Source organism: Macaca thibetana, chromosome 12 (genome assembly GCF_024542745.1).
Source record: "Macaca thibetana thibetana isolate TM-01 chromosome 12, ASM2454274v1, whole genome shotgun sequence".
NCBI lineage: Eukaryota > Metazoa > Chordata > Mammalia > Primates > Cercopithecidae > Macaca > Macaca thibetana.
Genome location: NC_065589.1, coordinates 104615280 through 104642260, shown reverse-complemented (window position 1 = coordinate 104642260; position 26981 = coordinate 104615280). Strand labels below are relative to the sequence as shown.

At 34.9% G+C, this 26981-nt stretch overlaps 1 protein-coding gene and 1 pseudogene across 1 annotated transcript in view; both read right to left on the bottom strand.

Annotated features, from left to right (window-relative positions):
• HNMT (histamine N-methyltransferase) overlaps positions 1-26981 on the bottom strand; it is a 1236603-nt gene that overhangs the window by 602909 nt on the left and 606713 nt on the right. The window lies entirely within an intron of this gene.
• Positions 9332-10409, bottom strand: LOC126932239 (E3 ubiquitin-protein ligase RNF14-like; annotated as a pseudogene).

Genomic DNA, 26981 nt, shown 5'->3' with positions numbered 1-26981 from the left:
TGTCAAATGAAATAAGCCAGGCACAGAAAGACAAACTTCACATGTTCTCACTCATTTTGGAAGCTAAATTTAAAACAACTGGACTAATGGAGATAGAGAGTAGAATAATGGTTATCTGGGGCTGGGAAGGGTAGTGAAGGTTGGGAGCTAGTGGAAATGGTTAATGGGTATAATAAATAGAATGAATAAGATCTAGTATTTGGTAGCACAAATACAAGAATATAGCACAAGGGTGACTACAGTCAATAATAGTGAAATATAGTCAAATATAGAACAAGGGTGACTATAGTCAATAATAATTTAATTGTACATTTTAAAATAACTAAAAGGGCATAATTGGTTTGTTTGTAACACAAAGGATAAATGCTCGATATGATGGATACCTCATTGACTCTAATGTGATTATTACACATTGCATGCCTATATCAAAATATCTCATGTACCCCATAAATATATATACTTACTGTGCACTCACAAAAAATAAAAATTAAAAAAACTGCTCTGTGATAATAATTGTCAATAGAATAGAAAGAGAAGCCTAAAACCGAAAGGAAGTATTTGCAAACAACATATCTGATGAAAGACTCTTATCCAAAACATGCAAAGAACACATAAAACTCAACAATAAGAAAATAACCTGATTTTAAAATGAGCCAAAGACTTAACAGACACATCATAAATGAAGATATACAGGGAGCAAATAAGCAATGTCATAATCAGGGAAATATAAATTAAAACATAAATAAGATACCTCTACACACCCATTAGAATGGCCAAAATCCAGAACACTAACACTACCAGGTGCTGGAGAGCATGTAGAGCCATGAGAACTCTCATTCACTGTTGGTGGCAATGCAAAATAATACAGCCACTTTGGAAGACAGTTTGGCAGTTTCCTACAAAGCTATATAAAATGCAGAATGTTGGCAAACTGACAAACTGTATCTGCTGCCCAGAAGGAATGCTGAGGGCAGTCACAACCCAGGCACGAGTGTTTCTTGTGAGTACGCACATAGGAAGCCTGTTACCAATAATATGAACCTGTGATCAATTAAGCAGCTGACCAATCATCACCTCTTCCCCCTGCTCTTTCTCCCCAATAAATACGACGGGCTGTTGAAGCTTGGGTGCTGCCTTTGCTCACTAGAAGCAGGTAGCTCTCTTCTTCTTCTCCTGACCCCTTCCTTTAAAACAGTTTCTTTTGTCTTAAGTTTTCATGTCTACGTTCATCCCTTCATTCAGTGTCATAATGACGGTCTCAAGTAGTAACAGTAGTAACTGTCATAGTGGCGGTCTCAAGTAGTAACCATGGCAGTCAGCCACACAATTGCACTCCTTGGTATCTATTCAAAGGAGCTGAAAACTTACTTCCACACAAAAACCTATACATGGATGTTTATTGCAGCTTTATTCCTAATTGCCAAAACTTGGAAGCAAGTAAGACGTCCCTCAGTAGGTGAACGGATAAATTATGGTACGTCCAGGCACAATGAATTGTTATTTAATGTCAAAAACAATTAAGTTATCAGGCCATAAAAAGGGAGGAAATACAAATGCATATTACTAAGTGAAAGAAGCCAATCTGAAAAGGCTACATACTGTATGTTTCCAACGATATGACATTCTGTAAAAGGCAAAACTATGAAGATAGTAAAAAGATCAATGGTTTTCAGGAGTCGGGGGGTTAATATAGTGTCATACTATAGTATTATACTCTGTATGGTATGTGTAATTAAAAATTTGTCCAAGCTCATAGGATGTACAACATCAAGAGTAAACCCTAAGTTAAACTATGGACGTTGGGTGATGGTGATGTGTCAGTGTAACCTCATCAATTACAGCAAATGTACCACTCAATGGAGGATGTTGGCAATGGAGGAGGCCACACAAGTACAGGGGCAGAGGGACATATGAGATATCTCTGTACCTTCTGCTCAGTTTTGCTGTGAATCTAAAACTGTTCTTAAAAAATGGTCAATTTCTTAAAAAGAAAATAAGTACTAATGCTATAATGTGTATGAATCTTGAAATATTATGCTAAGTAAAAAGTCAATCACAAAAGACCACATATTATGTTATTTCATTTATTCAAAATGTCCTGAAATGGTACATATACAGAGACATATCTAGATTAGTGGTTTCTATAGCCTGGGGTTAATGAGTAAGGAAAAGAGAAAGCTAATGGCTATGCGGTTTTGGCTAGGAGGGAAGATTAAAATGTCCAAAAATTAGTGTTGATGGTTGCAAGGCACTGTGAATATACTAAAAAGCACTTAATTATACAGTCTAAAAGGGTATATGTTGTAAGATATAAGTTGTATCTCAATCTGTTTTTAAAAAAGATCAGCTCTAAAAATATCTTCACAAGGATAGTTCTATTAAGTGTGTAGTCAATGATAAGCAACACTTCAGTATGACATTAAGGTAACTGTTTTACAATGCATGGGCTCAACCCATTTCTTTTTTAAACATTTTGTTGGAGATGATTAGCATACAAAAAACTGCACATAATTAATGTACACAACTTGATGAGTTTAGAGATAAGTGTATAATCTTGAAACCATCATCACAACCAAGGCTATAAACTTACTCATCACTTCTCAACATTTCCTCCTGCCATCTTTATTATTTTTATTTTTAATCATTTATAAGGTTTTTCTTTTGTGGTAAGAGGTCTTAACAAACGATCTACCCTCTTAGCAAATTTTTAAGTATACTATACATTATTGTTAACTAACTATGGGCCCTGTGTGGTACAGTAGACCTCCAGAACTTACTTATCTTGCATAACTAAAATTTTGTACCCTTTGAATGGCACCTCTTCCTTTCCCCTCTTCCTAGCCTCAGATGACCACTATTCTACTCTCTGGTTCTATGAGTTTTATTATTTTGGATTCCTCATAAACATATTTTTATGCAGTACTTGCCCTCCTGTGCCCGCTTATTCCACTTAGCATAATGTCTTTTAGATCCATTCATATCGCAATGGCAAGATTTCCTTCTTGTGTAAGGTTAATCATATTCCATTATATGAATATACCACATTTTCTTTATCCTTCCATTTGTCTATGGACATTTAGAGTATTTCCATATCTTGGCTATTGTGAGTAATGCTGCAATGAACATGACAGTGCAGATATATTTTTGAGATCCAGATTTCAATTTCTTTGAATAAATACCCAGAAAGAGGATTGCTGAATCATATGGTAATTATATTTTTACTTTTTAAGGAAACTCCATACTGTTTTCAATAGCGGCTGCACCAAGTTATTACATTAATAATATATTAATACATTCCCACTAACACTGTACAGGGTTCCCTTTTCCCTACATCCTTGACAAAACTTGCTGTCTCTCGGGTTTAAAAATAATAGCCTTTTAAACTGGTGCCAGGTGATATACCATTGTTTTGATTTGCATTCCCCTGACAATTAGTGATGTTGAGTACCTTTGCATATACTTGTTGACTATTTATATGTCTTCTTTAGTGAAATATCTGCTCAATCTTATATATTTTGGATATTAACTCCTTATCAAATGGATGATTTCCAAATACTGTCACCCATTCAGTAGGTTGTCTTTACTTTCTGTTGAGTGTTCTCTTCGTTGTGAAGAAGCTTCTTGGTTTGATGTAATCCCACTTGTCTATGCTTGCTTTTGTTACCTATGCTTTTGGTGTCATATCCAAGAAATCATTGTCAAATCCAATGTCTGGAAGCTTTTACTCTCTTTTCTTCTAAGAGTTTTGCTTCAGGATTTGCATTTAAGCCCTTAAATCATTTTGAGTTGATTTTTGTATATGGTGTGAGATAAGAATCTAAAGTCATTCTTTTTGCCAGTGGGTATCCAGTTTTCCTAATACCATTTATTGAAGAGACTCTCTTTTCCCCATTAAGTATTCTTGAGACCATGATCAAACATTAGTTGACTTTATGTGTATGGTTTTGTTTCTGGGCTCTCTGTTCTGTTTCATTTATCTACATGGCTGCATTTCAGTAAGTACCATAGTGAATTTATTTCTGTAGCTTATTATATATTATGAAATCAGAGAGTATGAACAACTTTGTTCTTTATTCTCAAAATTACACTGGCTACTCAGGGTCTTTTTTGGTTCCAAATAAACTTTAGAATTTTTTTTTCTATGCCTGCAAAAATTGTCATCAGGATTTTAATAAATATTTCATTGAATGTATAGATTATTTTGAAAAGTATACAGATTTTAACAATATTAATTCTTCTAATTCATGAACACAAACATCCTTCGATTAATTCATGTTTTTAATTTTTTCCACAATATTTTATAATTTTCAGTATAAAAAGTCTTTTGCCTCCTGGGTTAAGTTTATTCCTAAGTATTTTACCTCTTTTGACGCTATTGTAAGTAGAATTTTTTCTTAATTTCCTTTTCAGAAAATTCCTTGCTGGTGTATCATAGTGCAATTGAATTTTACATGTTGATTTTGTGTCCTGAAACTTTACTGAATCTATTTATCAATTCTTATAGTATTTTTGTGGCATCTTTAGGCTTTCTACAAATAAGATGACATCATTTGCAATCAGGACAATTTTACTTCTTCCTTTGTCACTTGGATGTCTTTTACTTCTTTGTCTTGCCTATTTGCTATGGCTAGGACTTCCAATATTATGGTGAATAGGAGAGGCAAGCGTGGCATCCTTACCATGTTCTGGATGTTAGAGGGAAAGCTTTCAGCTTTTCACCATTGGTATGATGTTAGCTGTGGGCTAATCATAAATGACCTTTATTGTATTGAAGTCAGTTCCTTCTATACGTAAATGTTGAGTTTTTATTACGGAAGAGTGTTGAATTCTATCAAATGCTTTTCTTAAATCTATTGAGATTATAATGTGATTTTTACTCTTCATTCTGTTAATGTAAACCATCGTTGCATCCCAAAAATAAATCCTACTTTGTCGTAGTGTATGATCCTTTTAAATGTGCTGTTGAATTTGGTTGGTTAGTATTTTGTGAAAATTTTTGCATCTATTTTTATAAAAGATATTAGCCTATAGTTCCTTTTCTTGTGGTGTCTTTGGTAGCTGAATGATGCATCAAAAACTGAATTTGGAAATGTTTCTTGTTCTTTTATTTTTTTATAAGTTTATGACAAATTGGTATGTCTTCTTCTTTAAATGTCTGATAAAATTATCCCTGAAGCCATCTTGTTCTGGGCTTTTATTTATTGAAAGTTTTATTATTATTATTATTATTATTATTATTATTATTATTACTGCTTCAAAGTCTTTGTTATTGATCTGTTCAGAAGTGCTATTTCTTCTTTATTATGTGTTGGTATGTTGCATGTTTCTAGGAATTATACATTTCTTCTAGTTTGTTCAATCTGCTGATGTATAATTGTCAGAGTCCCTGTGATCCTTTTGATTTTGGTGACATCAATTGCAATATCGCTACTTTCATTCCTGATTTTATTTGAATCTTCTCTTTTGTCCTTAGTCTAGGTTTGTTAATCTTCGTTATCTTTTCAAAGAATAAAGAATGTCATTTTTTTTCTATTGTTTTCCTATTCTGTATTTCATTTATTTCTACTCTATTTTTTTCTTTTCTTCTGCTAAGTTGGGGCTTCATTTTTTCTTTTTCTAGTTTCTTGAGGTCCAAAGTTACCTTGTTAATTTGAGATCTTTCTTCTTTTTAAATGCATATGTTTATTTCTATAAACTTCCCTTTCAGTACTGCTTTGCCTATATCCCAAAAGTTTGGGTATGTTTTGTTTTTGTTTGTTTCAAGATATTTTTTAATTTCCTTTTTTATTTTTATTTGACCCAATAGTTATTTAAGTATGTGTTGTTTAATTTCCACATTTTTGTGAATTTTCCCAGTTTCTTTCTATTATTGAGTTCTAGTTTCATTCCATTATGATCAGGTAAAATACTTTAGATGATTTTAATTTTATTGAATTTGTTGAGAATTGTTTTGTGATCTAGCATGGACTCTATGCTGGAGAATGTTTATGTGTATTTGGGAAGAATGAATATTGTGCTGATATTAAGTAGAATGTTCTATATATGTCTGTTAAGTCCATTTAGCCTATAGTATTCTTCAGTTCTGCTGTTTTATTGATTTTCTATCTGGATGATCTATCCTTTATTGAGAGTGAGGTATTAAAGTTACTTATGGCCAGGCTCAGTGGCTCACACCTGTAATCCCAGTACTTTGGGAGGCCGAGGCAGGCGGATCACGAGGTCAGGAGTTCGAGACCATCCTGGCCAACATGGTGAAACCCGTCTCTACCAAAAATACAAAAAAAAAAAAAAAAAATTAGCTGGACATGGTGGCACGTACCTGTAATCCCAGCTACTTCAGAGGCTGAGGCAGGAGAATTGTTTGAACCAGGGAGTCAGAGGTTGCAGCGAGCCAAGATCATGCCACTGCACTCCAGCCTGGCAACAGAGTGAGACTCCATCTAAAAAAAAAAAAAAAAAAAAAAAAGGCCGGGCACGGTAGCTCAAGCCTGTAATCCCAGCACTTTGGGAGGCCGAGACGGGCGGATCACGAGGTTAGAAGATCGAGACCATCCTGGCTAACCCGGTGAAACCCCGTCTCTACTAAAAAATACAAAAAACTAGCCGGGCGAGGTGGCGGGCGCCTGTAGTCCCAGCTACTTGGGAGGCTGAGGTAGAATGGCGTAAACCCGGGAGGCGGAGCTTGCAGTGAGCCGAGATCTAGCCACTGCACTCCAGCGTGGGCCACAGAGCGAGACTCCGCCTCAAAAAAAACAAAAAACAAACAAGCAAAAAAAAAGAAAAATTACTTACTAGTATTATGTTTCCATTTCTTCTTTCGATTACAAAATGTTTGCTTTATATACTTATATACTTAGGGTCTTTGATGTTGGGTGAATATATATTTATAATTGTTTATTTTTTAATAAAATTGACCCTTTATCATCATTTAATGACCTTATTTATCTCTTGTGTAATTATTTGATTTAAAGTGTATTTTGTCTGATCCAATGTAGCCACTCCTGCTCTATTTTGGTTACTTTTTACATGGAGTATCTTTTGCCACCCCTTCACTTTTAGTCTATGTGTGTCCTTAAACTTAAACTGGGTCTCTTGCACACAGTGTGTATTTGGGTATTACCTGTTTTTTTAAGTCCACTCAGCCATTTATGTCTTTTGATAGGGGAGTTTAGCCCTTTAAATTTAAAGTAATTAGTGATAGGTAAGAACACTACAATTAACTTGACATTTTGTTAATTGTTTTCTGACTCTTTTATAGTTCTCCTCTTCCTTTCTTCCTCTCTTGTTATCTTTATTGTGTTTTGATGGCTTTTGCAGTTATATATTTTGATTCTTTTCTCTTTATCTTTGATGTATCTACTGGAGGTTTTTTCTTATGGTTACAATAAGGTTTGAATTGAACATTTTATAATTGTGACAGTCTACTTGAAGCTGACAACATTTTAACTACAATTGCATGCAGAAGTTTACACTTTACTCCCCCACAACTTTATGTTATTGATGTCAGATATTCTTTTTTATATTATGTTTACATTAACAAATTTCTATTGTTACTGGAATTCTTAATAATGTTACCCTTTAACTCATTATAGTGTTAAAAGTAATTTATGTGTCACCATTACAATATTACAATATTCTGTGTTTATCTTTATATTGACCTTTACAGTGAAATTTATAATTTCATATGTCTTGGTGGTGCTGCTTAACTTCTTTTTTTCATTTCACTGTTAATCTAGTGCTGACAAACTCCTTTAGCTTTTGTTAGTTTGGGAAAGTAACTCTTCATCATTTTTAAAGGACAGTTTAGTTGGGTATAATACAGACACTCAGCATCAGCAATATAATACAGATTTTTTTCCTTTCAGTATGCTGAATATATTATCCCATTCTTTCCTGACCTGTAATGTTTCTTTCTTTTTAGTAACATGATTTTAAAATTTATTTTTATTTTTAAGTTTAAGCATCCTCTTTGACAATTCGGAAACATAGTCCTCACTCACTCTTTGGATATACACACCTAAAACAGTTAAAAGGGATTCCTCAATTTTCAATGACAAAGTAGGAAGAAAGAATATATTCTCGAGCAGCAGTTCAATTTTTCTGTACTCTTTTCCAAAAAATCTTACTTTGCTACCAAGCCACCCACCAAACTATTAGAAAAGACAATTTTTCAAAAAGCCAAGAAAACCCAGAAAAAGGAATAGGTATCAATCCAAAATTATCACCCAAAACACTGCCATTGCAAAAAAAAAAAAAAAAAAAATAGGAAGCCCAATTCCCATAGCTTGTTAGAGAAGATATTTAAAAAGAATTCAGAAAGTTAAGACTGGAACTACAGTGGAATAGACAGTTTGTATACTGTCACTATAGGCATGTATGGTGTGAAATGTGGATAATTCAAGAACTTTCAACTTGGGAATATATTAGGCTTTCTCCTATTCCAGCAGAGGAAATAAAAACAGGTGTTGCTGGAATTAATATTAAAATTATCCTTACAAACAGAAGGTAGGGCAAAGGTAAAGAGAGGGAATGTGGAACAAAAGTAGTAAAGACAAGTCATTTTGAATCTAGACTCTAATGCCCAGGAAGGTTGAATAGAACTTAAATTCTTCTGAGCCAGTATCACTAAATTCTAGATTTGGCCTGAAACCAGTGGATCATATACAACACTAATAAATATCAAGTGCCCCACAGTATTTGTGGTATTAAAAATATTTTTAAAGTATTGTAAATTTCCATTCTGAAAAGCAGTATATGAAAATAACACTGGACCATCCAGTCAGTTACAGAGTATAGGGTCCCTCCAAAGAGAACTGACTTGGCCGAAATTTAGGTTGGAAGGAATGTGACTAAGATGGAGTAAATTAGATCAGAGTCACAGTATAATTTTCATAAGCCTTCAACCCACACCAGTTGTAAGGAGTAGTTCTGAGGGACCTCCAACAGAATGCCTTAGAGGGATGCTTCTCAGAGACAAAAAATAGTCTCTAAGTTTAACTCTTGACCCCTCTTTTCCTACCTAAAGCTTTGGGAAGAAAATAAATATTTAATTTTTAACAATTCAGAGATTTGCACACATTATATCTAATATTCTGTTGTTTCATTTTCTGAAGCTTCAGCTTATAATTTTGCTCAACTTATATTACATTAAAAAATGTACGAATGCACCTTCATCAGTAGTACCACATGAAAATATAAGACTTGTTCTTCCATATCTTCTACACAGGAAGGGTGAATGAATAGTGCCATAAATATCCTGCAAGTTTACTTTGTGTATTTGACAAAAGATTAGGGAAAACCAATCCACTTCCATATCTTGAGCAGTCATTAACTAGTCTTCAATCCCATCTTCCCAAATGTCTCCATTAACATCCATAGCGTGAAACAGCCCATTAAAACATGATGAGGTAGGATCAATGAAATGTTTGTAAGAGTCTGCTCTAGAGAAAGAACCCATGCAAATCCAACAGAAATATTGCATACAGTCAGTACATGTCATCTTATTACATTCATCTAATTTCTCTATGGGAGTTCCACAATGTGGCAGCTCTTTGAGTTCTTTTCTAACCCCTCCTTACTTTCCATCTCTTCCAGTGCCTTCTGAATCACCCTCTTATGATACCTTTGTAACAAAAATCTTTTATTGGCCTCATCTGCATTCAGGGATTTGTTTCATAAGTCTATTAATTTATCTGCAGTCACCTTACATAGAGAGACCCCAGGGTAGGTCAATTTGCCCAAGGTACAGAAGGCAAAATTGCAGCTGGAGCAGATGCCCATGGTGCAGCCAGGATTCTGCATGACAGGCAGCTGGCAGCATGAGCGGGGGCAGTATACCACAAGTGCCATCAGGTCCAAAGTAGACTAGAGGAGAAGGCAATGATAACAGGCAAATAACTCTGGTCCCACTAGCTCTTTGACCTGATCAGGAGTGGCCATCGAAGGGCACTTTGGTTCTGGGTAGTTGAGGCATTGGACCTGACCATCTCTGATCTGGAGTTCAAAGTAGTCCTTCAGACAAGCTTTGCAGTATACATACCTGCCCTCCAAGAAGTACATGCATTCACTGCCCAGCTTCTCACAGAAACAGATATGGCAAAGGAAAAATTTACTATTAAAGCATTTTATGTGCTGAGCTTAATCAAAGTCCAAGATTTTCTGGATTAGACTTGACAGTGATTCCACATCCGCACAGCTCTCTCATCCACAATTTCCTCTTGGTCTACATTAGATCCAGCAGCTCCTCCAATATCTAGCTCTGTGTTAGGAGAGGCTTGAGCTGTCATTCTCTATACTTTTTTCTGAGAACCCACCATGAGCTCGAAAGGAGAGACAATATTCAAGTACACTAGGATCTCTTCCTTAAGAAACTGCATCCAGGCGAAAAGGACCATGCTGGCATGGTGTTCTTCCCATAGGAAGTCTAAGTGCTTGCATAGAGCAGATAGCGCTCAAAAATATCTTGAAATTCTGTGGCAAATCCAAATAGAACCTGGTTTCTCTACCTTGAACAGACTCTATTTTCTAAATTCATCTCCATCATAAATAATCTCCAGGGCCAACAATTCACCCTCCTGTGCTTCTCTGTCTTCTGACATTTAATTTTCTGAGGAACTGTTAGTAATGATCAGAAGAAAAGGATATTAACACTGCAATCTCTGTTTCAGTTCAGAGTGGAGTTCATGCAAATCCCATTTATTCTCCAGCTGGTGGAGCTGAGACTGCTGAAGGTGGATATACTGGCCTGTAACGTTTCTGCTGCAAAGTCTGCTGATAGAAGTTCCCTTCTATGTGAGAAGTTTCTTTTCTCTTGCTGTTTTTAAAATTCTGACTTTTATAACTTAATTATAATGTTTCTCCAGTATACCTCTTCGGGTTCAGTCTATTTAGGAATCTTTGGGCTTCATAAATTAGAATGTCTATTTTCTTACCTAGATTTGGAAAATTTTTAGTCATTTTTTTTTTCTTTTTGAGACAGTCTCACTCTGTCTCCCAGGGTGGAGTGCAATGGCACAATCTCAGCCCACTGCAACTTCCACCTCCCTGGTTCAAGCAATTCTCCCATCTGAGATTTCCAAGTAGCTGGGATTACAGGTCCCTGCCACCATGCCTGGTTAGTTTTTGGATTTTCAGCAGAGATGGGGTTTCACCATGTTAGTCAGGCTGGTCTCGAACTCCTGACCTCACAGGATTCACCCACCTCCTAAAGTGCTGAGATTACAGGTGTGAGCAACCGTGCCTGGCCCATTATTTTTAAAAATAAGATTTCTTCCCATTTCTCTTTTTCTTTTCCTTCTTGGACTTCCATAATGGGTATATTGTTTCATTTGATGGTGTTCCATAACTCCCACAGGATTTTTCACTCTTCTTTGTTCTTTTTCATTTTTGTTCCTCTGACTGTATAATTTCAAATGAACTGTCTTTGAATTCACCGAGTCCTTCTGTTTGATTTAGCCTGCTGTGGAATGAAGATTGCTAGTTAATTTTTCAGGCCAGACATTGTATTCTTTAGTTCCAGGATTTCAGTTTGATTCTTTCTTATGGTTTCTATTTCTTTGTTGAACTTCTCCTTTTGTTCATGTATTATTTTCCTGATTTAGTTTCATTGTCTATGTTCTCTTGTAGCTCCTTAAGTTTCCTTAAGTCTACTATTTTTAATTCTTTGTCAAATTTTTTTTAGATCTCTATTTCTTTATTGTCATTTACTAGTGTTCTATTGGGTTTCTTTGATGGTATCATGGTTGCCTGATTTTTCAGGATTTGTGTAACCTTTTGTTGATGTCTATGCACTTGAGGAAGCAGTCATCTCTTCCAGTTGTTACTAACTGGTGTTAGCAGGGAAAGATCTTTGCCAGTCAACTCAGTCAGAGATTCCAGGTATATAAACTGGCACAGTTCACAAGTCAGTTGGCTGGCAGTGTTCACAGGCATATGTGTCTTTGGTGGGCCTGCTGCAGGTATTTGTAGGGGTCAGTCCTGCTATTGGGGTTTGTGGCTGGCCTGGGCTGCCACTGGGGTCCACAGATGAGTGTGGCTATCTTCAGGGTCTAGAGGAAGGTAGGGTCACCATAATGTTTACAGGTGGACCTGCTGCTGGGTCTACTGCCATGAAGCACCATTTACTTTCTTTGTGCCTTAGACAAATGACTAAAGCTTACTAAGTTTGTAACTTTTCCATCAGTTATGGAGATCATACTTAAAGCATAGTTGTGACAATTTAATATTATATCATAGATAAAGCACCTGGCATGAGTTTTTGTCACTGTTGTAGCATAAAATTACCAAGGAATGATGAGGAAAGGCTAAAATAAATCCCATGATACTGAATTAAGAATCAGAGATATCAGTATAAACTCATGTTTACTTTAATATATTTGCAAATAGATTAGGAATAATTATTGATATGTATGTATGTATGCATGACTTAATATACATATACATATTTCTTAGCTTTGTGAGCAGAGAGGACTTAGAAGCAGGTATTCCAATATCAATCAGCACATCTAATATCCATATCTTAATTACTAAATACTATTCTCCAATAAAAAGAATAAGAACTCCCTAGAGAAATGGCTGATTCTAGGACCAGGGCAGCAAAAATACAGAGAAATCTGGACCATCTTGTAGTGCTAGAAAAAAGAAAGCGCTTTAACAACAACAAAACAAAGGATGGATACATAACAAAGGACATAAGAGCCAACCTGAAATATTTTTAAATGGACAAAGATGGAATAATTTTAACACAATAAATAGAGATAATACTGGATTATGACCACCCAAAATTAAATATCCAGTACATATTGATCTAAACAAATGATTAAATACATAAGTAAAATGGGAAAAATAAATTAATATTCTTTAGAAAAGAATTTTAAAGAAACAGAAAGGAAATTAAGGAAAAATAATATCACCATTACATACTGTGATACAGGCTGGGTACCCTTATCTGAAATGCTAGGAGCCAAAAGTATTTCAGAATTTTTTTGATTTTGGAATATTTTTATTTTATTTACTGGTTGAGCATCCGAAATCTGAAAAGTCAAAATTCAGCATGCTCCAATGAGCATTTTGTTTTAGCATTGTCAGTGCTCAAAAAGTTTTGGATTTTGGAATTTTATATTTGGGATACTCAAACTGTGATGGCTGTAGGCAGGATCCATAGATGAATAGCATTCATGAATAGCATTTTAGCAAATTTGTGGGCGGATCTTTATAAGGAAAGAGTATATTTATATTTATATACTCTTCATATAGATATATATATACTCTTTATATATCTCTATATATCTTTATAATGAAAGAGTATATTTGCTTAGCCTTAAAATATTATGCTCAAAATATTTATCAATTACTGTGATGTTTTTAACATTTGTTCACAAATTCCTTGTAAGTTTTCAGTGAAGAAAGCTTATATCACTGGTAGTAGTCGTGTTGATATCACATACCTCTGATAACATGATATGATGCTATCAGGGAATGTTTCACCTTCATGATATTCTTCTTGCCCAGAACCTCAGTCAAATAATGAGAAAACATTAGAAAACCCCAAGTTCAGGGACCCTCTACAAACACCTGACCAGTACTCTTCAAAACTGTCAAAGTAATAAAGACAAAGAGAGACTGATTAGAGAAGACTGTGATGTCATGATGACTAATGCAATATCTAATATCCTGTATTTATTTCTGGAGCAGAAAAAAAGACATCGGTAGAAAAACTTGTGAAACCTGAATAAAGTCTGCAGTTTATATAATATAATAGTATGCCAATGTTAAGTCTTAGTTTTAGTAAATATATCATGGTTACATAAAAGACTAATGTTAGGGGAAGTTGGATGAAAGCTATTCAGGCATTCTCTCATCTGCACAATTCTTCTGTAAATATATAATCATTTTAAAATAAAAACTTTTTTTAAAAAAAGACTGCTGTACATCCTTAATAAATAATAGCTATTATCATAGCTTTCTAAGATGACCCGTCTTCTATTGATTATACAATCCACTTTCCCCTTTTCTGAGAAAAAACTTCCTCCTTGGCCTCCAGATCCCTTTGGTTATAATGGTGAGTTTCCCAGAAATCACATTAGTAAATATGGTGCCTCCTACTACATACCTCCCATTCCCTGCCCTGTTATAGTTGATTGGACCAGGAATGGGCCCTTGACTGAAACTGAGTCAACGAGCCCCTTTCCCAGGGAATTTCAGATTCCAGATACATCTGTCTGATATATTGACTAGGGGAGAGCTTTTAGAAGCTATTTTCTAATATCTTGCCTGAGAAGCAAAGAAGCCATTCTATAGCAAAGGAGCAGAATAAAACAGACATGCCCTGAGAGGGAGATAAATCGGTAGAGAGAAGACTACTTGGGTCACTACGGAACTCCAGCCTTTAGTTCTGAATTCCATCTGCTTCCCTACCCTTAGATTCCATGAAATAACCACTTTCCCTGAGGCGCTTTAGGTATAAACTGGCTAGATTTGGTTTCTGTTAATACAACTAAAAAGTGTTAATATAACCACTTTGTAAAAAATGACATGCAATGCATCTAGGCTCTATTTCCTCTTGTTTTTGCTTTTCAATAATTAAGGCCAGTAATTTTTTAGTCATATTTCATATGAACTATCTGGTTAAATTACCTCTATGTTTACATGTATACCACACCGTTTCAATTCTGATCATTTGTTTATTCTATTTTCACTCTCCAAAACACCTTCATTTTATCTCAAGGCCCAATTCTATCTATACTTCAGGGCTTGATTAAAATTTCATCTCTTTCATGCAGACTTTCCTGTCACCCACCCAAAAAGAGAAAGAAAAAAAAAATCCCATGTTCCCTTATCTGCACTGTTTGTGGCAATTATTTCTTTTTATTTGCATGCTTATTTACATATACTTATTCTCTTAGATATGAAGCTACTTGAGTTCACCATCCCTGTTCTTATTCAGGCACCATTTCAAGAAATATTTATATAATAATGTAAACACATACATTAATTTCAACTGCTTTAAATAAGACAGAAATGTAAGATATTAATGTAATATTCAACAGCATCCTTTTCCCGTACTTAATAAGAAAAAAATATTTTAAGTAAAGTTATCTCACACATACTTCTAGAAATATATTGGAAAATCCAAAGATGTCTTGTTGTTTTTTTGTTCTTGTTTTTTTTTTTTTTTGAGACACAGTCTTGCTCTGTCACCAGGCTGGAGTGCAGTGGTGCGATCTCAGCTCACTACAACCTCTGCGTCCCAGGTTCAAGAGATTCTCCTGCCTCAGCCGCCTGACTAGTTGGGACTACAGGCACGTGCCACCACACCCAGCTAATTTTTGTATTTTTAGTAGAGACGGGGTTTCACCATGTTGGACAGGATGGTCTTGATCTCTTCACCTCGTGATCCGCCCGCCTCGGCCTCCCAAAGTACTGGGATTACAGGTGTGAACCACCGCACTTGGCCAGATTTCGTAAACAGGACAAAAAAAAGTACTAATAAAATAAAAGTGAATATATTACACTATATTAAAATTAAGAATTTCTGTTTATCAAAAAAATGTAATTTAAAAAGGCCATTAAGATGGGATAAAATATTTGAATTATACATAAAAGACAAAAATCCAGATATTTTAAAATGTACAGATCAATTTTTTATTTAAAAAAGGACACATTCTAATAGAAATATGCACAAGGACTTCAGCAGGTTCTTCACAGAAGGGGATATCTAGATGGCCATTAAACTTATGAAAATGTGCATGACATCCATAGTCACCAGAGAAATAATGCCAATTAGCCACAGTGAGATACCACTTCACACCTGCTGGAAGAGCTGAAATGAAAAAGATGGAAAAAAACAAGTGTTGGCAAAGTGGGTGAGGAAGTAAACCAGTAGCCATTGCTATTATAAGTGTAAGCTGATGCAATTATTTTAGGAACTAGCTCAGCATGATGAACTAAAGCTGAACACAGGCATAATTTATGATCCAGTAGCTCACACCAATGCATGTATATGTGTGTACATCAATAGACATGTATAAGAATGTTTATAGCACCATTATTCATCATAGCCAGAACCTGGAAACAAATGTTCATCAACAGAACAATGGATACAAACACTGTGGCACATTCATATAGAGGCACATTAAATAGCAACGAGAATGAACAAATTATTGTTAAACTCAAAGTACATGGATGATTGAAAGCAGGAACAAAGATGCTTCTACTGTGGCTGTCAACTTATGTAAAGTTCAATACTATGCAAAACTAATCAATGATGTTAGAAGTCAGATTATGGTTATTTTTTTCAGTGGCTAGTGCTTAGGGTGCTGGTATATTCTATTTCTTAGTCCAGAGACAGGCAATACAGGTGTATTCACTTTGCAAAAACCCAGCAAGTTGTAAACTTATAATTTGTACACACTTCTTTATGATGGTTATGCCTCAATAAAATATTTTTAATAAAAGGTTTTTACACATTATTCACAGCAACAATTTCACTGCCTTAGGCACCATGCCAAAGAGTTGTGTATATATGAATTACATACCCTTTTAGTAGTACAAAAACTATTAAAATCAATACTTTTATATTACACATTTAAGAATTAAGAGGTAAAATTACACAGTGATTTATTCAGCAGTACAAATAGAAACAATAATAAGTGTTTATTGATTTTGAAATTATGGAGCCCTGAGAATTTCAATCAGAGTTTCAGTATGCTGAAGCAATTCATTTGTTCAAATCACCTTGGTATTTATGATTAGCTAGAATTTGATTAACCAGGGGTATATGTCATCATCTTGCAGTGTGAAAGTATCCCCCAAGTCTCTTTTCTTTTCCTTTGGTGTATTTGATCTGGGGTGTTCCGGGACTGTCCTTAACATTATAAGCTTACTTGGAAAGGCAGATAATGCTTAAAATCTAGCCAAGTGGGTTATGGCTCCATTAAAACTATCAGAAGGATCAGCAGAATTAAGTAATAAGAATCTATCTAGGCCAAGAAACAAAATCTGCCATATGCTGTGGAAATCTTCTCCAGAAAAAAAGGTGCTTCCTTCCCATCTCTAATCCATAATGAATTTAAACCAATCCCTAGGACTTCAAGGCCTAATACTAAAACATTTTGTTAGGTCTTCCAGTTTCAGCGAGTTTTTTCAGTAATTAGATTTAAGTTCAAATAGACATTGGTAAGCCGGGAATAATCACAGAAGGCACTACAGGGCATAAAGCAATGTGGAACTGTGCACCTCAGAGTAGGGGTGGTTGCTAGTTAAGGAAAGGAAAGGGGAGCCCTTTAAATTGTATACATTTTTTGAGACTCAAAGATGTAAGTGATGGTTCAGGCCAGTTAACCCTGGCATGCTAAACATTTGCTAGTCACAACTCACCATCTTGTTCCTTCAAAATGGGAACTAATGTTATCAACAACCTTGCCATTTCACACACACCCTCAAAGAGTTCAGGCTTCTTCCTGGGTTTCATACTTTAGGGGGCTTCACAAATTCCTAACTCTCTCTCTCTCTCTCTCTCTCACACACACACACACACACACACATATACACATACACACACATACACACACACAAGCATATCTATTAAAAAGCACATATGTGCCTCTGCCACTCAAGACCCTGTCCTTGATGCTGGCATCATGTCACTAGAACCCTGTACTGTTCAGTTTCCAGGTAATTGCTATTCCACACCTCTTGCCCTACAAAATCAACTGTGCCCTTATGTGGTGAATGTATGAAGACTGCACTAATTCCAGTATCGGAGTCAGAAGCTGACTCCCAGTTGCTGTGGACTGAATGTGTTCCTCCAAAGTTCATGTATTGGAAACAATCTCCAAAGCAAAAGTGTTGGGAAACGGGGCCTTTTGGAATGTGAATTGATTAGTGCCACTATAAAAAGGGTTTGAGGGAGTAGGTTCACTTTCTTCTGCTCATCTGCCATGTGGGGACACAGCAAGAAAGCCTTAACCAGATGCTAGCACCTTGATCTTAGATTTCCCAGCCTCTAGCACTGTGAGAGTATAAATTGCTGTTCTTTATTAAATAAATTACCCTGTCTGTAATATTCTGTTGTAGCACCACAAAACAAAGACACCAGTGCAGTCAGGAATCAAGTGGTAGAGGTACTTAGATAACAGACAAATTAATTTACTTGCTAAAATGTTCTCAGCATAAATGCAATAGATTCCTGCCCAAAACATTATTTCCCAGTATATTTTTCTTCCTGTTTCATTTCATGAATCTAGTAGTGCTCATGGTTTGCATAAAAATTTATAAAAATCACACACTGCAGATGAGGAACATGTTGAAATAATAAATAGTTGATATTACTTTTAAAAACATATATATATGTTAGTCTAGATATAACTTCTTTTATATTGGCAATTAAATAAACATTGAATGTTACATTTGCAAATAATTTTATTTTTATAAAAATTTTTAGTAAGATGTAATTAAATTTTCAAAAATTAATCATCAATCTTAATTTTAGTGGATATTTTGATTTCCTTACTTTTAATTGGTCTTCTGCTTATAAGCTTTAGTGCATATCTTGAATATTTTAAAAGAAAAGTTTTTGAAAACATGAAAATAATTTTATTTCTTATTTTTATATTTAATATAGACTTTTTTACTTAATATACATTTTTAAACAAAAACATATTTAAGTTTTATATGCTTTGAGTAATTATTTAATTTTACTTTTTATTCCTTTAGGTCATTATATGATATCCTTGATTATGAAAAAATTTCATCATGACAACATAATTTATTTTGTTGAAATGGAGAAAATAAACTTAAATTTTATGAGATAAATATATAAGATTTATGTATATCTGCATTTAATACTTTTTAAACTAACACAAGATTCGGATATCTTGATACTTAAATTCAGATGTCTTTGGTATTTTACCAATTTTTAGTTATGTAAAAACCGTAGATGTAATTCACATATCTTTTAATTTGGTTTTATACGTGCCATAAAAGTTATATCAGAAACAATTGGAAGATAAAATATATGTTATGTAATAGCTTTTAGTATGATTTATCACATTTAAATATTAGACATATGGCATGCAGGCCTCCATTTTTTTACCTTGCTGCAGACTTCACAAATGTAAAGGGAGGTCTGCAATAAGTCAGATAAAACTCTGCCACTTCATTAATACCATTTCTAGTTTTTAGTGTTCATATACATTCTCTGATGTCAAGGTTATTTTTGAAAAAGTAAAAACAAATTAAAAGAATTATTAGGAGTTTTTAGTACCACAATCTACCGTAATATTATGCTAGTAACTTTTTTATCTTCCTAAGTCTTTTAATAATCAGAGGTGTTTTTTTCTGTTTTCAAATGTTAGAATCTGATCATCTTTTAATCAAACATTAGTTTATTCATAATCATCTGCATTTTTTTTTTTTATTTACAGGATACTTTATGTGTATAATATTTCCCAAATCCGCCTAATCCTAAAAGGTCACATGGGCCACTTCCTAACACACAAATTTCTGCATCCCAACCCATATCCATATTTCCTGTATCAAAATATCTAGGAGAGAGAAGTTTGTGTATCTTTTTTCTTTCCTTTTTTCCCCTCTTCTCCCCTCCCCTTTTTAACGAACACCTGAAAGGATTCTCATCAAATAAGTCTGAGTAACAATGTTTTGTAAGGAAGCATTTTTCAGTGATGGATCACAGATTATTATTCAACTTCTCCCAGCTTGTTAGGCCAAACAACAAATGTAGGCCATCTCTTTTATGACCTAGAGTTGGGTCATATAATTTCTCTCTCTCTCTCTCTCTCTTTGATTCTCTCTCTCTCTCTCACCCTCCTCAAAACCAAATATCTTTTAGGACTTTTAGGAACATCTTACAGTTATTCAAAGCACTTTCACATCTATAGTATTGTCTTAATTTATTCTCAAAACCAGGCTATGATAGAGGTGTTATTATCCTCAAGTAGTAGATTGAGAGACTGGACATAGAAGGGCTGGGGATCCTGTCAACATCATCATGTACCTAGGCAGAGATGAGACTAAATTAGGTCTCCAGTTCTCGTGTCAGTTAGCTCTTACCATATGACATACAACCACAAAAACTCAGTGGCATTCAACAAAGAGCATATATTTTGGGTTCAAGTACCTGAGACTGGGCTGGGGCAGCTCCTCTTGCACATCTCATACTGGAACTCATGCTAGAGGCACCTAGAGCATAATCTTCTCCTGGCACTGCAGAAGCACAGTGCAGAGGGAAGCAAGCCCAACCACTCATAAAAATTTTCAAGACTGATTACATTATATTTGCTAATTTCCCTTTGGCTTAAGCAAGTCATGTGGCCAAACCCAAGTCAAGGAGGCAGGAAGCACACTCTGGCTAAAATGAAGCCATAGCAAAGGAATGAATTGATTGTTTTACCAGAGCTAAGGAAAACTTTGCATCAGTTATTCAATCAACTTCACTCAAAGGCACAGTTCTTTTTACCAGAGTTAAGGCAAACTTTGCATCAGTTATTCAATCTACTTCACTCAAAGGCGCAGTTCTTTATACCAGAGCTAAGGAAAACTTTGCATCAGTTATTCAATCTACTTCACTCAAAGGCACAATTCTTTCTACTAGATCATACTAATTTGACCTTCAACTTTTGACATAGGCTTATTTTTATGGCTTACTCTGGTTATTTTAAAATTTGCTACATAGGAAAAATTAATTTTACAAATAATATATAATTAAAAGCTCATCACAAATTAGTGTATTGCCTTATACAAAAATGACAAATACCAAACAAATGTTTCAGTAAATAAGAGAATATATTAATAGTTCAGCTTGCTGATTTGCTGATTCTACCATAAAATAATGTTTCATGCTAAAAGTTTTATCTATTGTTTGACTAAACACTAAAGAGCTTTCTTTTAAGCAAATCCACAAGTAATAGTAGAATAGCCAAGAATTTGTACAGTTATGAAATATAATTAGAGAATGAAGAAAATGTTTTTAAATGTTAAATTTCTAAGTCTATACCTTCAGGCAATTGCATATCTTGAATTTTGAAATTTTCTTTGTCAAATAATGACTAGAAAATTTGTTTTGAAAGTCAGTTTCCTGTTATATTCTGTAGACAAATATTTTTCAGAAAAAAATTTAATATTAACATTTTAATCACTAAGCAGGAGTTACTAATAATAGAATTCCTTGAATGAACTATTGTTTTCAAAAGACACATATATACATTTTTTCAATTTAATTAATATTTAATCATAGGAAGCATGTTTTTAATTGGACAAACGGTAGACTCTGGCATCATGGAATTTGGGTTCCAGTAGGTCAGTTCAAATATAGTTAGAGCACAGGCATAAAACTGACTCTGTTATCAAGTTGCTTATGAAACATGTTGAAATAAAATTGATTGTGTTGTTAGTCAAAATATTATCTGCCCCTACACTTGGGAGGTTACACTTTCACCTTATGGAGTATCAGGCATAGTTATCTGACCAGAAGTGACCTCCCTGTGAATGCATTATACAACCCTGCCCTGCTGACTTCAGGCATATATATATTGAGGTATACCTCCCTGCAGGAGGATTGTGTGTCCCTGTCATGGTGAACCCAGGACTTTTTTAATCAATGAAATACACTTGGAAATGACCTGGGCCACTGGAAGAAGAAGATTTGGGTACCACTGTATGGTTATGCCATGCTCTGTTCTCTCTATGATGAGGCTATACACATTTCCCATTGATACTGCTTCCTCAACCTTGATCACAAGCAGAGATGTAGAACAAAGCTTCAGCTAACCTTTGATAAGCCAGCTGTAATGTGAATTAGAAATGAATCCTTGTCTTTGTAAGCAACTAAGATCTGGCTTAACACTCTACAGCCTAAACTTATACTCTACAGCCTAAACTTACTGGTATAGAAATTGATCCCCAAAACGAGTGTTATCATAACACAAAACCTGAAATACATGGCATTAGCTTCACTGCTGGACAGTGGATAACCAGGAAACTTGTTTACAGTGGAAAGACATTACCCTTACCATGTAGTGGCAAATTGGAATAACCAGGAAGAAAGATAATGTACCAAATGAGCTTATGGTTTTAAGTGGAGAGATTGAGAGACATAATGTTAGGACCATGCTTTTGTTGCTATTGGCTGCATTTGGTAAGGTACTGCAAAGAAATGAACTCAGAAAAGGTCTGATGGCTTGTAAATAAGAGTCAAAGGAAATAAAGAGAGCACAGAAATTTGTGGGCCTTTCAGTTTTGAAGGATGCAACTGTTTTTCATCTCCAACTGGTAAAACATTAAACCCAAAGAGAAAGCTTTGGGTGACAAAGGCCAATATGAAAAGAAGTTTCATGGGAAAGAAAAAATCAAGCATGTGACCATAAAACCTATTGTGAAACTTCTGAACCAATTAAGAAATCAACAAATATCCTTTCAGTTAGACAAACGGCAGAGGGAGAACATACCAAGGATGTGTCTTCTGTGAAAATCTCATCGGCTTACAATGTCCAGAATTAATATTAGGACAAGGAGCATGTATCAAGAAGAATTCTTGATGTAGGTATTGGTACGGGAACTAAATAAAATAAAATAGAAAAAGGTCATGTAAGTTTTTGAGAGAGTTGTACTCAAAAGATCATCCAGTCTGGACTAAATAATGACTGAGACATAAAGTAAGTCTTGGTCCTGAACTTTCTGTGAGTAGTATATCATTTGAGGTTAAGTCAGGAAACCAGAGCCACTATATGTATTAAAAGGAATAAGGAGAGCATCCATTGAAGTACAGAGAAACAACAACAAAAAAAACAAAATAAAAAGGAATAATGGATTTAATATGGGAATTAGAGTTTATGCAAACATTAGTGGAGTTGGGAAAGTGAAGGGATTGGACATAGAAGTTGAGAAACTGTCACTAACGATTTTATCTTGACGGGCTGGCATGGGAGCAGTGTGATACTGCCAAAGAGAAACTGGAGAACCTGGCAAAGAAGGAGCTCAGGGAGAGTCTTGTGTAAGCCTCAGTGGATCCACAAGCCAAGCTCAGGTGGGCTTGAGGCAGCTGTTGGTCATCGTGGCCAGCCATCAAGACGAGCTAGAGCAGTAGAATTACAACCGGAGACTCACCAGGCACCTCTGCAGATGATGCCTGATGACCATAACCTCCCAAGAATGATGTCCTCTACTCTTATCTACCTTCCAATCTCATAAAATTTCTTTTAATGGACCAACTCCATCTCACAACCATACAGAGAAGATTCTGAGAAATGTAGTTCCTAATCTTAGATAGGAGCCCAGGTGCTAAGTCAACAGTAGACAATTCAACACAGAAAGGAAGCAGGCTCAGAAGCTGCTGGGGGTGAGGGGAGGGCAAGGAGAGGATTTTCAAATGTGGCCAAAGATAATCATGAAAAACGTAGGAACTCCCAGAAAATGGGGCTAAAAGTCATAGAATACAATGGACTGAAAATCTACTTACAAGAACAGAGACTAGGCGACTAGGCTGTGAACTTGAACAATCCGCCCCCACCCCCGTGTGTCCCATCCAGTAGAAGAATCTTGCTTAATAGGATTTCAGAATATCTATGGACCAGTAACTGCTCTGTGCATCTCATTGTTCTCCTTTCGAAATAGAAGAGTTAACTGTCATTATCCTGTCCCTGTTCTTCCATCCAATCAGTGTTCAAGTCATTTTAGATACTTTTTGAATACAGTTTGACAGGTACCTGCAAACTGTAGCCTTCAGGCCAAATCTGGCTGTCTCTCATTTTTGTTAAGTACAGATGTCTTGGAATGCAGTTCATTCGGCTATCCATGGTTGTTTTTGCCTTATAAGGGCAGAAATGAGTAGTTCTGACAGAAACTGTAGGACCAACCCAGAAAGCCTAAAATATTTACCCATCTGGCTCTTTGCAGAAAAAGTTTGTCAACTCACAAATAAGATCGATACAGTGCAATGGGTGGCTATGTCTCTCAAGTCTCTCCTTTAATCTATTAGTTCCAGAGATGACTTCATAGTAGTATATAATAATCTTTCCAACTTCTCTTTACCACTACATATTACTCCATCATGTGGTTGTAACATAGCATTCAACCAGTCCTCTTACGATGGGCACTTGGGGTTTTCTAAGCCTTTTGCTGCAATGAGTAGTCTGTGCAAATGTCATCTTGTTTTTCCCTCCACTTTATTCAAAATAGGTTCCTAAAAGTAAGATTTCTGTGCCAACTAATAGATATTGCCCACTTGCCCTCTGCTTGAAATTGTACATTTCTTCATTCCAACCAACAATGTATGAGCATGCCTCATCCAGCTAGCAGGGATGCTGTCAAACTTTTGAATTTTGGCCAATCTCCTAAACGAGAAAAGGGATCTAAGTGTAGCTTTAAATTGCTGAACCCTTTACCAATGATGCTGAATACCTCTGTAAATAGTTAAGAGCCATTTTTATTTTTTTCTATCTTTACTTAAATCTCTTGCCATTTTTCTATAGGATTTATAGAATGTTTTTCTTCTCTATTGTTATAAACTCTTTGTATACTCATACTATTAAACTTTGTCTTTGATATACATTGCAAATACTTTCCTCATTTTGTCATTTTCACTTTCATAGTGTTTCCTTGTTTTTGCCATGAAAAGTTTTTTGATGTTATCTTGAATTTTTATGCTGTCAAATTATTAATATTTTTCCTTACCACTCTTGTATTTTGAGTTATAGTTATGAGAGTTTCTCTTATGCCTAGGATATAGGGTTGCACCTATGATTTGTTTCAGTACTTCTTTGATTTAACTCAACTCTCTGGCACATTTGGAATTTGTCCTAGTATGCAGTAAGGAGAATAAGACCAATTTTCTCTCTCTCTATTGCCATCTACTTATGCCAACACTAATTTATTTAAATAAGTTCTTTCCCCCACTAAGATTATTTTACACTATATTTGCATATGTATTTGGGTCTAGTTTTTCTTTCAACCTTTGCTATAATGTTATATTATTTTAATTTATAGGTTTCATAGGATATTTTAATATATTTCAGGATTAGTCTACCTTTTTATGTTTTTTTTAAGGTTCTTATGTCTATTCTTGCTTCTTTTTTTTCCAAATCAACTTTATAGACAACTTTTCTAGTTCCAGAAAAAAAAAAAAAAAAACTGGTGGCATTTTTATTGGGAGTGTATTAAATGTATTAATTAACTTAGAAATAACTGATATCTGTGTTATGTCAAATTTTACTGTCCAAAACTTATCTTTTCTGATTGTTCAACTGTACCTTTGGATCTTCCAATAGTGTGTGTTATAGTTTTCTTTACGAAGGCTGTAGACATTTCATGTTGAGCTTATGTATAGGTGTGTCTGTGTGTTTGTTTTTAAGCACAAATTGGGTCTTCAATTTTATTATTATTTCAAATAATCTCTCTCTCTATATATATATATATGTTTATTCAATTTTGTATGTCAGTTTTAATGCTGCAATTTTATTACACTATTGATTATAGTAATTTTTACATAGTTTATTGATTTTTTGTCACATAATCATACCATCTGAAAATAGAGATAATTTAACTTAATGCTTTAACTTATTCTTTAAAATATCAACTCTTAATTACTGATTTTTAAATTAGATTACCCAGAAATAAAGAGGTCTGTTTTTACCTTTCAAAAAACTACATAAGAATCTGAGATGTATGTTGTATTAATTAAATACTTTTCTTCCTTTGTTGTATTAATTAAATAAGTCAAATGCTAATTGAGTGGCAATTTATAAAACAATTTTACAGTGAAATCTTTAAAATATGTTAAAAGCTCTCAAGTTTAAAAAAATGTGTGACCTCAAGTTTGCAGGTTTTATCTATTACTTAATTGGAAAAGTTACAAATAGAAAACAGGATCATCTCTAGACATAACTATCAAATGGTTAAAGTTCAAAGTTTTCCCTCACAATTTGTGACCCTTTCTTATATCTCTATTTCCCCCAGGGATGTTTGGTTATCATATTCACCCCTTATACTCTAAGAACACTTACAAAGAAAGCCACCCAACCTTGGATATCCTCTTTATTCCTGTCCTTCCTGGCTCCCATCTAACGTAGCAGAGGCTGAGCTGCTGTCAAAGTAAGAACTTTAAGCACTGCAAGCATAACCTGACTCTGTTTAATCTCACATGTAAATATGATTCCCAAAAGGAACCAAAAAACAAACAAACCAAAGCAAATGATATGGTTTGGCTCTCGTGTCCCTACTCAAATCTCATCTCGAATTGTAACCTCCACGTGTAGAGGGCAGGAGATAATTGGATCATGGGGGTGATTTCCCACCTGCTGTTCTTGTGATAGTGAAAGAGTTCTTACAAGATCTGATGGTTTTATTAGGCAGTTTTCCCTATTCTTGCTGGCTGTCTCTCACCTGCCACCATGTAAGATGGGCCTGCTTTCCCTTCCACTATGATCATATTTCCTGAGGTCTCCCCAGTCATGCAAAACTGTGAGTCAATTAAACCTCTTTGCTTTATAATTTACCCAGTCCTGAGTATGTCTTTATAGCAGTGTGAAAACAGACAAATACACAAACAAACAAAAGCTAATGTGAATGAAGCACTGATGACTAAGTAAACTCAGAATGACTTTTCAGACTTTCAACAGAAATGGTATTTCTTTTCCTTTAGCTACCATTCTTTTAACCAGCCATAAGGAGGGTCATAGAGTTTCAGATGTGAAAAATATCCTAGCCTCATTTGACTCACCTCCACCCCTTTCCCTTTACAGGCTTAAATTTTCCAACCAACAGCCCAATAACTGACAACAAAAATGCCTGGACTTAGGACAAAAGATCTGTTCTGTGACTTCTTCCTATCTCCTTAGTTATAATTGAAAATTTGAAAATGAGAACCTTTCAATTCAAGTGGGACCAAGATAAAATATGTGCAAAAATCAGTACCAAACCATTCTTGTGACTTCTAAAACATAGTAGATATTATGTGCTATCTATTGCAA